Below are 11,567 nucleotides of genomic sequence, written 5' to 3' on the forward strand. Positions count from 1 at the left end.
CGTGGGCTGTATTTTGCCTGCCCCTGACCTAGGGGTTACAGTGGACAAGAAGCTGAATATGAGCCAATGGTGTACCCTTTTTGCCAAGAAGGCTAATGGTGTTCTGGGCTGCACTAGTAGAAGTGTTGCCAGTAGATTGAGGGAAGTGATTCTTCCCCTCCATTTGGCACTGGTGAGGCCACATCTGGAGTATTGTGTCCAGTTTTGGGCTCCTTACTACAGAAAGGATGAAGACAGATTGGAGAGAGTCCAGCAGAGGGGAGGTGAAAATGGTTAGATGACTGGGAAACATGACTGATGAGAAGCTGAGGGAACTGGGCTTATTTAGTCTGGAGAAGTGAAGACTGAGGGGGTATTTAATAACAGCCTTCAAATACTGTAAGGTTACATAGAGGATGGTGCTGAACTCTTCTTAGTGGTGGCAGGTGACAGAACAAGGAGCAATGGTCCTAAGTTGCAGCAAGGGAAGTTTAGGTTAAACATTAGGAAAAACTTTCTTACTAGGAAAGTCATAAAGCACTGGAACAGGCTATCCAGACGGATTGTGGAATCTCCATCTGTAGAGGTTTTGAAGAGCCTCAGAGGTTTTAAAATCCTTAGAGGTTTTAAAGAGGTAGACAAAGCTTTGACTGGGATGATATAGTTGGGGATGATCCTGCTCTGAGTAAGGGGTTGGACTTGATGACCTCCTGTGGTCTCTTTCAACCCTTATTTTCTGTGATTCTATGCCAGAAGTATTCTAAAAGTAAAACTCACTTCTGCAGTCTCCCTCGGTTACAAAATACTGATGGATTACAAGACCTAGAATAAATTTATTAATTGCTTTCCCCACTCTGCAAATATAAACTATAAACAGTTATGCTAGCATGCATATTTTGGAAGTCTTAATGCATCCATGTATGACACCAAATCCTCAAATGATTAGTTTTTACACCTGCCTCTTACCACTCATGGGGATTACATGGCATAGAAAATTTCTTTGTATCAGTATACTACTTTTAAGGATGGCATGATGTTATGTGCCTTCAGCTTAAATGGTGAAAGTAGGCCCTGCTGGGAAAATCTTGGTGGTTAAAATAGCTCTGATATTTAAAATGTGCAAACACTGGGATGCAATATCAGAGGGCCGAGGTTATCTGCTGACAGGTTGTTAAGAAGTTTGGAGCCTGCTACTCAGAAACTGGGATCTCTGAAGCTGGAGCAGGTGGGCAAGTGTGAAGCTAAGTAGCAAATATGGACTAGGGATTGAGTGTTGCTGGGTTCCTGGAACTGCTGCCTTAGGAGAATAGATTTTGGGGTGATTGAATCAATGGGGACTCAGGGGGATAGCCTGGAGAGCTGATCTCTGGGATACAGGTAGATACAGGTTCAGGAGTCCTCCAGCATTAAAGGGATGGTCAAAGTTACAATGGTGGGGTAGGTAGACAGGAGGGTGCTTTCTGGGATTACATCAGGGGACTGCATGGTAAATGTGTGGCTATGATCTCTATGGATGGTAGAGGACTGGGATGATTGTGAGTGGGCCACACTGTCTCCTCTGCTTGGGTCTAGCTAGGGGAGAGGAGTCTGTGCTCAGGGTGGGGTACAGGGGTTTCTGATGGTCTGAGGTCAGGCTGAGAGCTGGGAGCAGTAATCCAACACAGGTCAGGTATTCCTGCAACTCATATGATACAGAACATAGACAGGCAACCTAGCTTCCTCAAACCAGGTCCAGAGCAGCCTCCAGTGGCCATCATGGGACTGCATCTTCCACTCATCCCTCAGCCAGGTACCTGATATTTAAGCCAAGATGTGGACAAGTCAGAGAGCTGCATGGGTCCTGAAAGTGTCTGTTTCAAAAGTAGTCACTTTTATGTATTATTTTCTAGTATTTATCTACCTTGTTATATTTTCTATTGCCTCAGGTGACTTTTATACCTCTGCTTTTTAGGCTTCTAGAAATAACTTATTCTTGTTTGTTTTAGCTATCAAGTACCTTGTCAATACATGAAAGATTCTTTTATTTCTGCTTCAAGCCAGCTCTCTCTTCTTTCAGCTTTAACATAATGGCAATCTGTCTAGAATGCAGTATCCTCCCGGCAGTTGCGTTCATTTTGTTATTCCTGGTAACCTTAAGAGTAATAGCTATGCCACCAAATTAATCTCAGCAACAGAACACAAGAATTTCATGACCTTCAAAGGTATCCAAATGGGTTTTGATTTCAATGATCCTCTATGAAACTTCTGTTATGATTGCAATTTATCATTTTATGATGTGAAAGATATATGAGGTTCTCTACTGACAAGTACAGAGTCAAAGAGCCCTGTGCCTTGGTGAACTATGCTCTGTGCAGGTACTGAGGGGAGGGGAAACAACAGTGTCAGACACGTTGTTATACTCCTGATTACTGGGGCTGGATCATCAGAGCACAACAGGACTGCTATATCTTCTCTATGTTGCTTATGCCGTAAAGTTGGCTCTAAAGATACATTGTTGGCTTGGCTGAACTGGGTATACACTACCTGGGGATTCTGCTTCCACTAAAAATCCTCATCTGGCCAATTGGACCAGAGCAGGAAAAATCATACTTGATCTGCCTCAGCGGGTTTTGAAAACTAACACAATGTCTTAACAGCAAGATAGTAGATTTTAATGAAAGTGAACAGCGCACTGATATAGTAGAGGAGGAGGTGAATCTTCACCCTTCCCTAAATAAATTTTCTATAAGGATTACATGACATGATTGCCTGCAATAGCAGGGGATTAGATTCAGTGTCCCAGAAAGTCTCTTCTAGTCCTACCTTTATATGTCATTTGTCTCTCATAATTCTTTGTTTTCATTTCTAACTAGGAATGAAGAAGTATCTCGCAATGGTGGATTGGTCAGTTGGTTTGAATGAGGAGAAAATGGCTACATAAATACTATATATTTTTTGCATCTCACAGGGCCCCAAATATAACAGGCACCTTTTTTAGAACGAAGAATGTAGGAAGTATAAAACATTTTTTCAGTGCCATGCCTGAGACTCCAGCTCATTTACCCTCAGCCAGCTGACTAGCTCGTCCAGCTCACTCTTCAGCTAAAAACTATTGCTATATAGCAGTGGCTATGAGACAGTTAATGTTAGACACTTTTGCTGCTTGTTGGGCCAGAAAGAAGTGGAAGCTATTTTGGCAGCCAGTACAGCACAGCATCTCCATGCTCCTATTCCAGCAAAGAAATATCAGTTTCTCTGCTTAACACATAAGCCCCAATTTTGGAGGGCTGATTTTTGTGGAAAAGAAGTGTATGGCATATGAATAAATATAGCATTACTGGGATCTTTTTTAAAATCTCTTCTCTGCTTCCTTCCCTTTTCCAGTTTCACGTTCCACAACTGTTCTAGTGAATAAGTTTACAGCCAGCTGTGTTTGATAAAGATTAGAGTTTAAGGCAATGCAGTAAGTAGAATGTAGGTTTGCAAAAAGTGAATTTACAATGTGAAGTCATGAATATTTATTTGCCTCAGAAAGCTGATTCTTGGGATACGGACTCATCCTCACAGGGAACACAAATATACTGTAGTGTCTGTGCTGCTCGCTGCTGTTTCTCTTGCTGCGACTCCATTGGTTCCAGCAGAGTAACAAGAGTGTGAAACTGTTTTAGCTCCATGATGAACCATGTCTTGTGTGTCCAGTAAAAAACAGCTTGGATTCTAACTGTAACCAACTGTTCACAAAAGAGCTATGGACCAAAAATTATTCCAAAAGCTTATTATGGAGAGGAGTTTTGGACAACAAACATATTTGATAATGTTGCAAACTGCTTTTGGATAAATCAGTGACAAAAAAGAGGAGGAATCTGGTGTACATATGTGAACAGAAAGATATATATTTGCATGGAAAACTGTCCAGTAAATGTATATCTGTTTGTCTTCCTGTGAGTTTCTAATTACTTTAGCTGTAGTCATTTATTTTTTCTCATTGACTGGCAAGAGTGCAGTGTTCCCAAAAACATCAATAATTTTCATAACGAGGGTAAAGCTTAGCATTTTTATTGATGGGGCCAAATTCTCAGTTGCTTTACCCACTGTACAGTCATTTGCTACAGTACAATGTAGGTGTTAAACCTTATCCTGTCTAAATGGCAGCATGTTCACTGGTGTTGATGAGCACACCAAAGTGCAAAGCAGTCCCCATGTGGATTATGAACTACTTTCTTCAGAAAGAGCAACATTTATCTCAGGTGGGGATGGCAGGGAGTTTGGCTTTCAGAGTCTGTAGGTTGCTGGAAAAGCCCCAGGCCAGCCCCCCTCCCAACCCTGCTGATCAATCAACCCAGTGTGGCGCTGTTAAGGTGAAGGGGGCAGGGAGAAAGCTTAATTCCTCCTTCAGACTCCTCCCTGCAGCTGGGATCTGGCCATACCAGGCAGGGGCCACCACTGTAGCTCCCTTCCCACTGCTCCCTGGCAGACAGGCAGACCTCAGCTGCAGTGGGGGGAGAGGGGAAGGAGGGAAGAATTAACCCCCTCCCTGCTCACTTTGCCTGATTGGGGCCATGCCCACCAGTGTCTTCACTAGGATATGTCCCTGCTCCAGCTAGAGAGCAGAGGAAAGGGGCAAGCCTTGCTGTGAAGCAGAGAGCCCCACACAGCCAAGAGAGCATGCCGCGATGCTGGAGTTGTCTTGTTTATCTTCAACCAGCAAGGGGTCTGAGCCAAATCTGTTAGGTCTGATGCAACATTCAACCAAGTTTCTCTCAAACCAGTTTCAACCATTTTGAAAGCAGTTTATATGCACTGAATGTCTGTTCTGTTACAGGTTTAAACCAGTTTTTGATCATTTAAACCAGTTTATGTGTAATACCTGTCCCTAGCCCAAGTGTCTTATCTCTGCAATGTTATAATATCTTCTGTATCTGCTTCCCCTTCACACACAGACCATGTGGGCACCATACAAACCAGGTAATACTGCATAGACTGAAATCCACCCTTAGAAGAAGGGCCTGTACACTGCTGTATTGTTTTCAGCTTCATAGTAAGTGATGTTCTTTTTAAAGTGCCAGGTCCTAGGGTCATGTGATTACATAGGAAATCTGCTAAAATAAAAAGTACTTTTATAATTCTCTTTGCTGCAGAGAAAAGCTTAAATTAGTGATGTTTGAAGTCTTCATAATAGGCTGCAGGATTCAGCCATTGCACATGCCTTGTGCTGACCCTTCTGCACAGTTGGTCTGAGTGAGATTTCTTACGTTGTTGTTGCACAATCACATTTATTCTGAAAAGCAATGAATGACTTAAGGCAGAGTTGCATTCCTTTGCTTTGTTTACCCCTCAAGAAAATCAATGATATCATGTTGCTAGCACATGCTGTGTCAGTCCTTGGCATTTTGTTTACTTTTCTTTAAGATGAGCTCCTCTGCAGCTCAGCAGCAATCCATCCAGACTCAGTAACATCTGTAGCCCTGTGACCCTGTAATTTTAACTTGTTTTATACCAAAATAAAATCAAATACAGCTTTTTATATAAATCAGGACTGGAAGCCAACTTCCATCATTTCCATGGGAGTAGTTATTGTACTCAGGCAAGCAATGGAGTAAGATTCTACAGTGATCAGACAAGTCAAAATTACCCTGAACTCAGTCAGGGCCTGCCTGGTGTGGAGTTCAGTGTCTGATCTCCAGGTGCTCCGCACTGTGAGCATGTTCACTACCTGAGTGTGAAAAAGAATAGGAGATGAACACAAACGGATCTAGGATTTTTACAAGTGGGGTGGGGTGCAGATAGTGGGGTGTACCATCCCACATAAAACAAATATTTTTCTCCAGTTTAAAAGAAAATACAAACTTACTAATATTGCAGGGCTCTGGGCTTTATTACTCAGTTTAAGATCAAAGCAAAAACAAATATAACTTTATTAGAATGTGCATTATGTATGAAAAAAACAAACTAGGCAAAAATAGTTAAAAGATGTTTCATTAGTCTTGTAGTCATTAGAATTAAATGCACATCTCTTTTTTTTCAGATTCATTAATCAAAGTCTCAACAGTGCATCCAATGCTTCACTGGCTGCATCTACACAAGACTCTGACTGTGCAGTTGTTACTGCGCAGTCATTTAGTACTTGCATACACAAGTACTAAATGACTGCGCAGTAACCAACTTACTGCAGAGTAGCATTGCCGAAGAGCTTTTAGGTTCATGCTACGCAATGCTTCGTGTTACGTGATGTGTAGATGTGGCCACTAAAATTTATTTCTACACATGAGTTAATGCTTTAACTAGAGAGAGTTAAAAACAGTTTGTAGGACTGTGAAATAGGAGCTACTTTACCCCGACCAGCTAACAGACAGAAAAATAGCAAAAAAAAAGGATAGTTTGATTAGTGGAACCTCAAGGTGATGAAAAGGGAGAGAGGGTTGTTAACACCTGTGGAATGAAGAGTTTAGAAGGAATTATAATGAGCCATGAAATTAACTGATTTCCTTACTTGGGCCTGAATAGAAATGATGTTGCCACTGTCAGTCAGTTGGCTTTAAACTTTGGGTGAACCAGGAATCAATCAAAAGGAGATGTGAATGCACCACTGGGCCATGTTTAAATTTGCCCTGGGAGGTGATTATCACCTTTCCCACCTACCTCTTCATAGCAACTGGTACAGTGCAAATGTGAGAATAAACTTCTACAACTTATTTCTTTGCTGTACTGCAAGAAGGAAGTAGGGAAGACCTTCTGAATGGCCTCTCAGAGGCACTGACTGTCTTTGGCCTGCTGTGGGTGTACTGAGACTATACATCACTTCTGCACTGTACCCAAAAGCAGAACCCAGGCTATTCCTGCCATACTTATGCAGTCAGACCATCTTCATGCACATTTAATGCCCCCTATCTTGAGTTTGCTTTGAGGTAAAACCACCAAGGTGTGTTTTCAGGTGGATACCATTTGCAGTAAAACATTTTCCAGCAGTAGCTAACTGTGGACTCAGATTGATTAAAACATTTGATAGGTAATGAATCCAAATAAAAGTATGCATCAGAGAAAGATTATTAACAAAGATAAGACTGGTAAAAATAATTTGTAGACACTGAGTCATTTGAAGGTGCAAGGAATAAATTGGAAGGGAATTTTTCCAGCCATCTTTGCCAGCACTGAAGTGCAGGCCTTTTAATCAGTGCATAGGAAAGCAGTGGCAGAGAAATGCATACATTATAGAGCAGAGCATGATATATCATTTAATCTCTATAAAACTGTAAGTTTGGCACAGAAGGTAAAAAAACAGTATTTAATAGCATCACAATTTTTTTCCAGAAAGTTAAGCTGAGCCTTGTCAGCATAAAGATTGTTATCCCATTTTTTGCTTGACAGGCAAGCAGTAGCATAAGTATGGGTGGGCAAGTGCAGAACCAGCCCTAGCTGTTGATTTACAGGGGTTACAACAATGACATTTTCTATTGCCACCAATGCCCTGGCCAGTACTATCACAGAAGGCACAGAAATGGCTCGTTCTGCCTCTGCCTAAAAAGATTTGGTATTGTTGAATCAGGTTGTTATGCAAAATATAACAAACCTATGTTTTCTTGAGAAGTAAACATGAGGGTAAACATGTCAGGTAACCACAGGAAAGGGTAGGAGGCAAATTAAAAACTGCATAGTGGAGGACACAGCAGGAAGAATGAAGATATTGCCATCATACTGTGACTTGTTCTCTGAAGCTCTCCCCTTTAATTTCAGTGAGTTCCACTTGGAGCATAAAGTCAGACTACAGCCTCTCATATCCAGGAAATAAGACAATGGTCCTCCCTTCAATCTGTATTCTGGTTATGATAAATAAATATAGTAAGTAGCTTGAATGTATCTATTTTCATTTTTTTTAATTTAAAGTATTTTGTCATGTGTTTTGATATGATATTACAGTAATTTAATTTATTGTTCATTAGACTCAACACAGCTTTTATGACATACAGTTAGGCCTGATCAGTAAACAAATACTGAAGCCAGATCTAATTGGCTGGCTCGGGCCAGTACTCTTCAACTCCTTCATAAATGATCTGGATTTGGGTGTCATGTGTGGACTGGCAAAGTTCATGGATGACACTAAACTATGAGGGAAGGGAGTCGCACTGGAGGATAGGCTGGGGATACAGGCTGACCTGGACAGTCTCGCAAGGTGGGCGGTCCAAAACCTGATGGCATTTAATGCAGAGAATTGCAGGGTGCTCCACCTTGGGAGGAAGAACCAGCATCACACTTATAGGCTCGGCAGTGCTATACTCTGTAGTACCATGATAGAAAGAGACTTGGGGTTCTTGATTGACTACAAAATGAACATGAGCCCCCAGTGCGATGCTGTGGCTGCAAAGCAAACCAAACTCTGGCATGCATCCACCGATGCATCTCAAGCAAAACCAGGGACATCATCCTCCCACTCTACTCAGCCTTAGTGAGGCCACAGCTAAAGCACTGTGTCCAGTTTTGGACCTCCCACTTCAGGAGGGATGTGGATAAGCTTGAGAGAGCACAAAGGAGAGCCACCCGCATGATCAAAGGCCAAGAGAGCAAACCTTATGAGGAGGGGCTGAGGGACATGGGCAGTGACAATGCGTAGGGGGTGCATGGGGGTGCACATGAACCCCCTGAGAGCTCTTGTGCATCCCCTGATAGCAGCGTTCCCTGCTTAGGCAATGGGCAGGGGGGGCAGGTGAGAGTGCTGTTGCCTCCCTGAAGAGTGCTGGCCAGGAGAGTGGGGGTGACAGGAGAAGCGATCCCCACAGTCCCCCTGTGGCTGATCGTGCCAACCAGGGGGGCAGGTTCCTCTGCAGCTGATTGCACTGGTCTGGAAGTGCCCCCCCCTCGGTCTGCATGATTGGCCATGGGGGACCCCCCTCCCCAGTTGTTGACTGGCTGCTTGGGGGACAAGCGCTTGCCTGATTCAGGAGGCACCATTTGCCCATGGACATAGGACTCTTCATCCTGGAGCAGGCTTATGGGACTTAGTGGCAGCTTATAAGTATATAAGGGGGGGCTGCACCAGCATCTGGGAGAACAGTTGTTCATCAGGGTTCTCCAAGGGATGACGAGGTCTAACTGCCACAAACTTCTGGAAGGCCATTTTAAACTGGACATAAGAAAAAACTCCTTTACAGTCCAAGTGTCCGAGGTCTGGAACAGACTCCCCTCAGGTGGTGCAAGCACCTACTCTGGACCTATTCAAAAGGCATTTAGATGCATATATTGCTGGGATTGTTTGATCCCAGAAGACTTCCTGCCTATGGCAGGGGGGCTGGACTTGATGATTTTGCGCGGTCCCTTCCAGCCCTTAATGTCTATGAATCTATGAGTCTATGAATTAAATGATGTCCAAAGGGTAGGCGGTCATCTTGAATCCTGCTGGGGGCAGGTTCAAGCCAGAGTGGGCCCAGAGCCTGCAGAAAGCTGGGGCCAGGGGCCTAGAGCCCAGTGCCCAAGAGAGGTGGAGACAGGGTCCAGGGGCCCAGTGTCTGAGGGGCAAGACTAGAGCGGGTACCTATAAGCTACGTTTAATCCTGTGGGCCTAAGCTAGAAGGCCCAGCTAGAGAAGTGGGGTGGAGGCTGACAAGGCCAAAGGCCCAATAGGAGAATGATGGTACAGCAACACCTGAGAGGCATGAGATATGGTATAGGGGTGGGCAAAGCCAAGTAATTAGCCCTTAAGGCTTACAGGTGCCCTGGGGCATGGAAAGGATGCCCACGTAGCCTAGGGGCATGATCGAGGCCAGTAGCAGGGTCCTGCTGGCTATTGGATGGATCAAAGTTTGTTCTAGGACTCTCAAGGCAGCCTCCCTTTTCAATTCAGTAAGTACATCAAGGCATGGTGGGCAAGGAGGAGGAAAGGGTACCCTAAAAGCAGAGCAGGGCATCAGTTAGGTTAAATTGACATAGATTGCAGTAGATTTTGTCTTCTTCCGTATTAGGGATGCACATTAACCTACTATTTCCCTGTTGGTGCAGCGGCAGGGCATTAGTAATACCCTCGTCTACCCTCCTGTTACCTATGGCGTATTATAGGATGTCTTGGACATTTTCAAAATTATTTCTTATAGTTGCAGATGAAGGTTTGTAGTGGCAATAACCACAGTTCTTACCTTAAAGAGTTTCACTTACAAAGTAAACAGATTAATGTAATTACAATGTAATTACAAAGAATGGAAGAAAGATGATATAATCTCCAATGCATAGTTGGGGATGGGACACAAAGGGTGTGTTTAGATGTGTTGCTATAACAATGTTGTTGCTGCACCATAATTTATTACTTCCTTTTGGAAGTACTAAGTCACAGCACAGTAACAGTCCATACTGTGCTGTACGCACTGCGCACGGTTATTTTTAGTAGCTACTTCGCCGTAGTGGCATGCTATAACAGGGTAGTGCATCGTTATGGTGAAGTAGCTGATGGTCACATGTAGGCCTCTGTGGATGCTATGCCACACCCTAGCACGTTGCTATGGTGACATAGCATCACATGTAGATATGCCCAAGAGATCAAATGTGGGTGGTTCAGTATCACACTCAAAGTCAATGGTTGAATCAAGAAACAAATTCAGAGATTTGTATTCCACACCAATACTTTATCTACAGAACAGTCCTTCCAGCTTTAGTCTATTGATTCCTTTCCACAGCTTGACACAACCCTGTTTTACTTGTAAACAGAGTAATAAAAATCAATCGTGTTCTATTAGGAGCTATAATTTTAGTAATCATTTTAAAGAGAGTCCCCTGTATATGAACACATTCAGCAGCATGTTTGCCTTTAACTGATTTTTGAAGTCCAGCAGAAATTTAAGCTGTGCTTAAGCACAAGATTTCTTAACCTGCACTGCCTTCTCAGGTTTTACTGCTTTTTTATTTTATGTCCCTCATCTTCCATTGTGTCGGGTTCTAAATTGACTTGTTACGTTCTCTAGTATTTCCCTTTTGGCTGGTTGTTTATGTAGCCTGTCTTCTCAAGGGAACTTGGCTTTTGGCAGTTTTAAGGGTAATTTGTACATATCTTCTCTGTCATACCAGATTAATATTTGTGAATGTTGTCTTTTTATGCTTCATAATATACAGTCTTTCAAAATTACTTTCAGTTTCCTTACATTTGGTGCATTCACACTCAGACTCTTATGGACTCCAGTGTATGAAAAAGATTACATGACTGAACTGTAAATAGGAATTTGGAATGAAAAAGAACAATTAGGTTCATTTGGGCCTGCCATTAGTATTATAGTGGTGGTTTTTAATTACTGGGATGTACAGGACAGTCCCAATGTCATGCTCTGTGGCTGCTTACAGATGTTAAAAAAAAAAAAAAAAAAAAAGTGCCTTACCAGAAGAAGCGGTATGGTAGTTTGACCTGGCTCTGCAGAGACTGTTATAGATTAGGCACTTCAACCGGGCTTTTTGGTGCTTTTTTCTAATAGCTGATTCAATCAGCTATTATATAAAAATGGCAAAAAAGCCCCACTGAAGTATCTGATTTATACAAACATTGGGCAAGCTGGGTCCAACTAATGCAGTGCCTCTTCTGGGCATGTGCTGAGCTGAGCACAGGAGCATGCCAAGTTTAAAGTGTCATTTTTTGCTTTTGG

The 11,567-nt window shown here is 42.8% G+C and overlaps 1 protein-coding gene across 1 annotated transcript in view; it reads left to right on the plus strand.

The window, feature by feature from the left end:
- The first annotated feature begins 4,900 nt into the window (after nt 1-4,900).
- The window catches only part of NPFFR2 (neuropeptide FF receptor 2), a 20,808-nt gene continuing 14,141 nt past the window's right edge, over nt 4,901-11,567 (plus strand). The window contains exons 1-2 of the mRNA XM_019534277.1: nt 4,901-4,996; nt 7,690-7,794. The gene's annotated coding sequence lies outside the window, so the exon portion shown is untranslated. The remainder of the gene's footprint in view (nt 4,997-7,689; nt 7,795-11,567) is intronic.

Source organism: Crocodylus porosus, unplaced genomic scaffold (genome assembly GCF_001723895.1).
Source record: "Crocodylus porosus isolate Cpor-Errol unplaced genomic scaffold, CroPor_comp1, whole genome shotgun sequence".
Classification (NCBI taxonomy): domain Eukaryota; kingdom Metazoa; phylum Chordata; order Crocodylia; family Crocodylidae; genus Crocodylus; species Crocodylus porosus.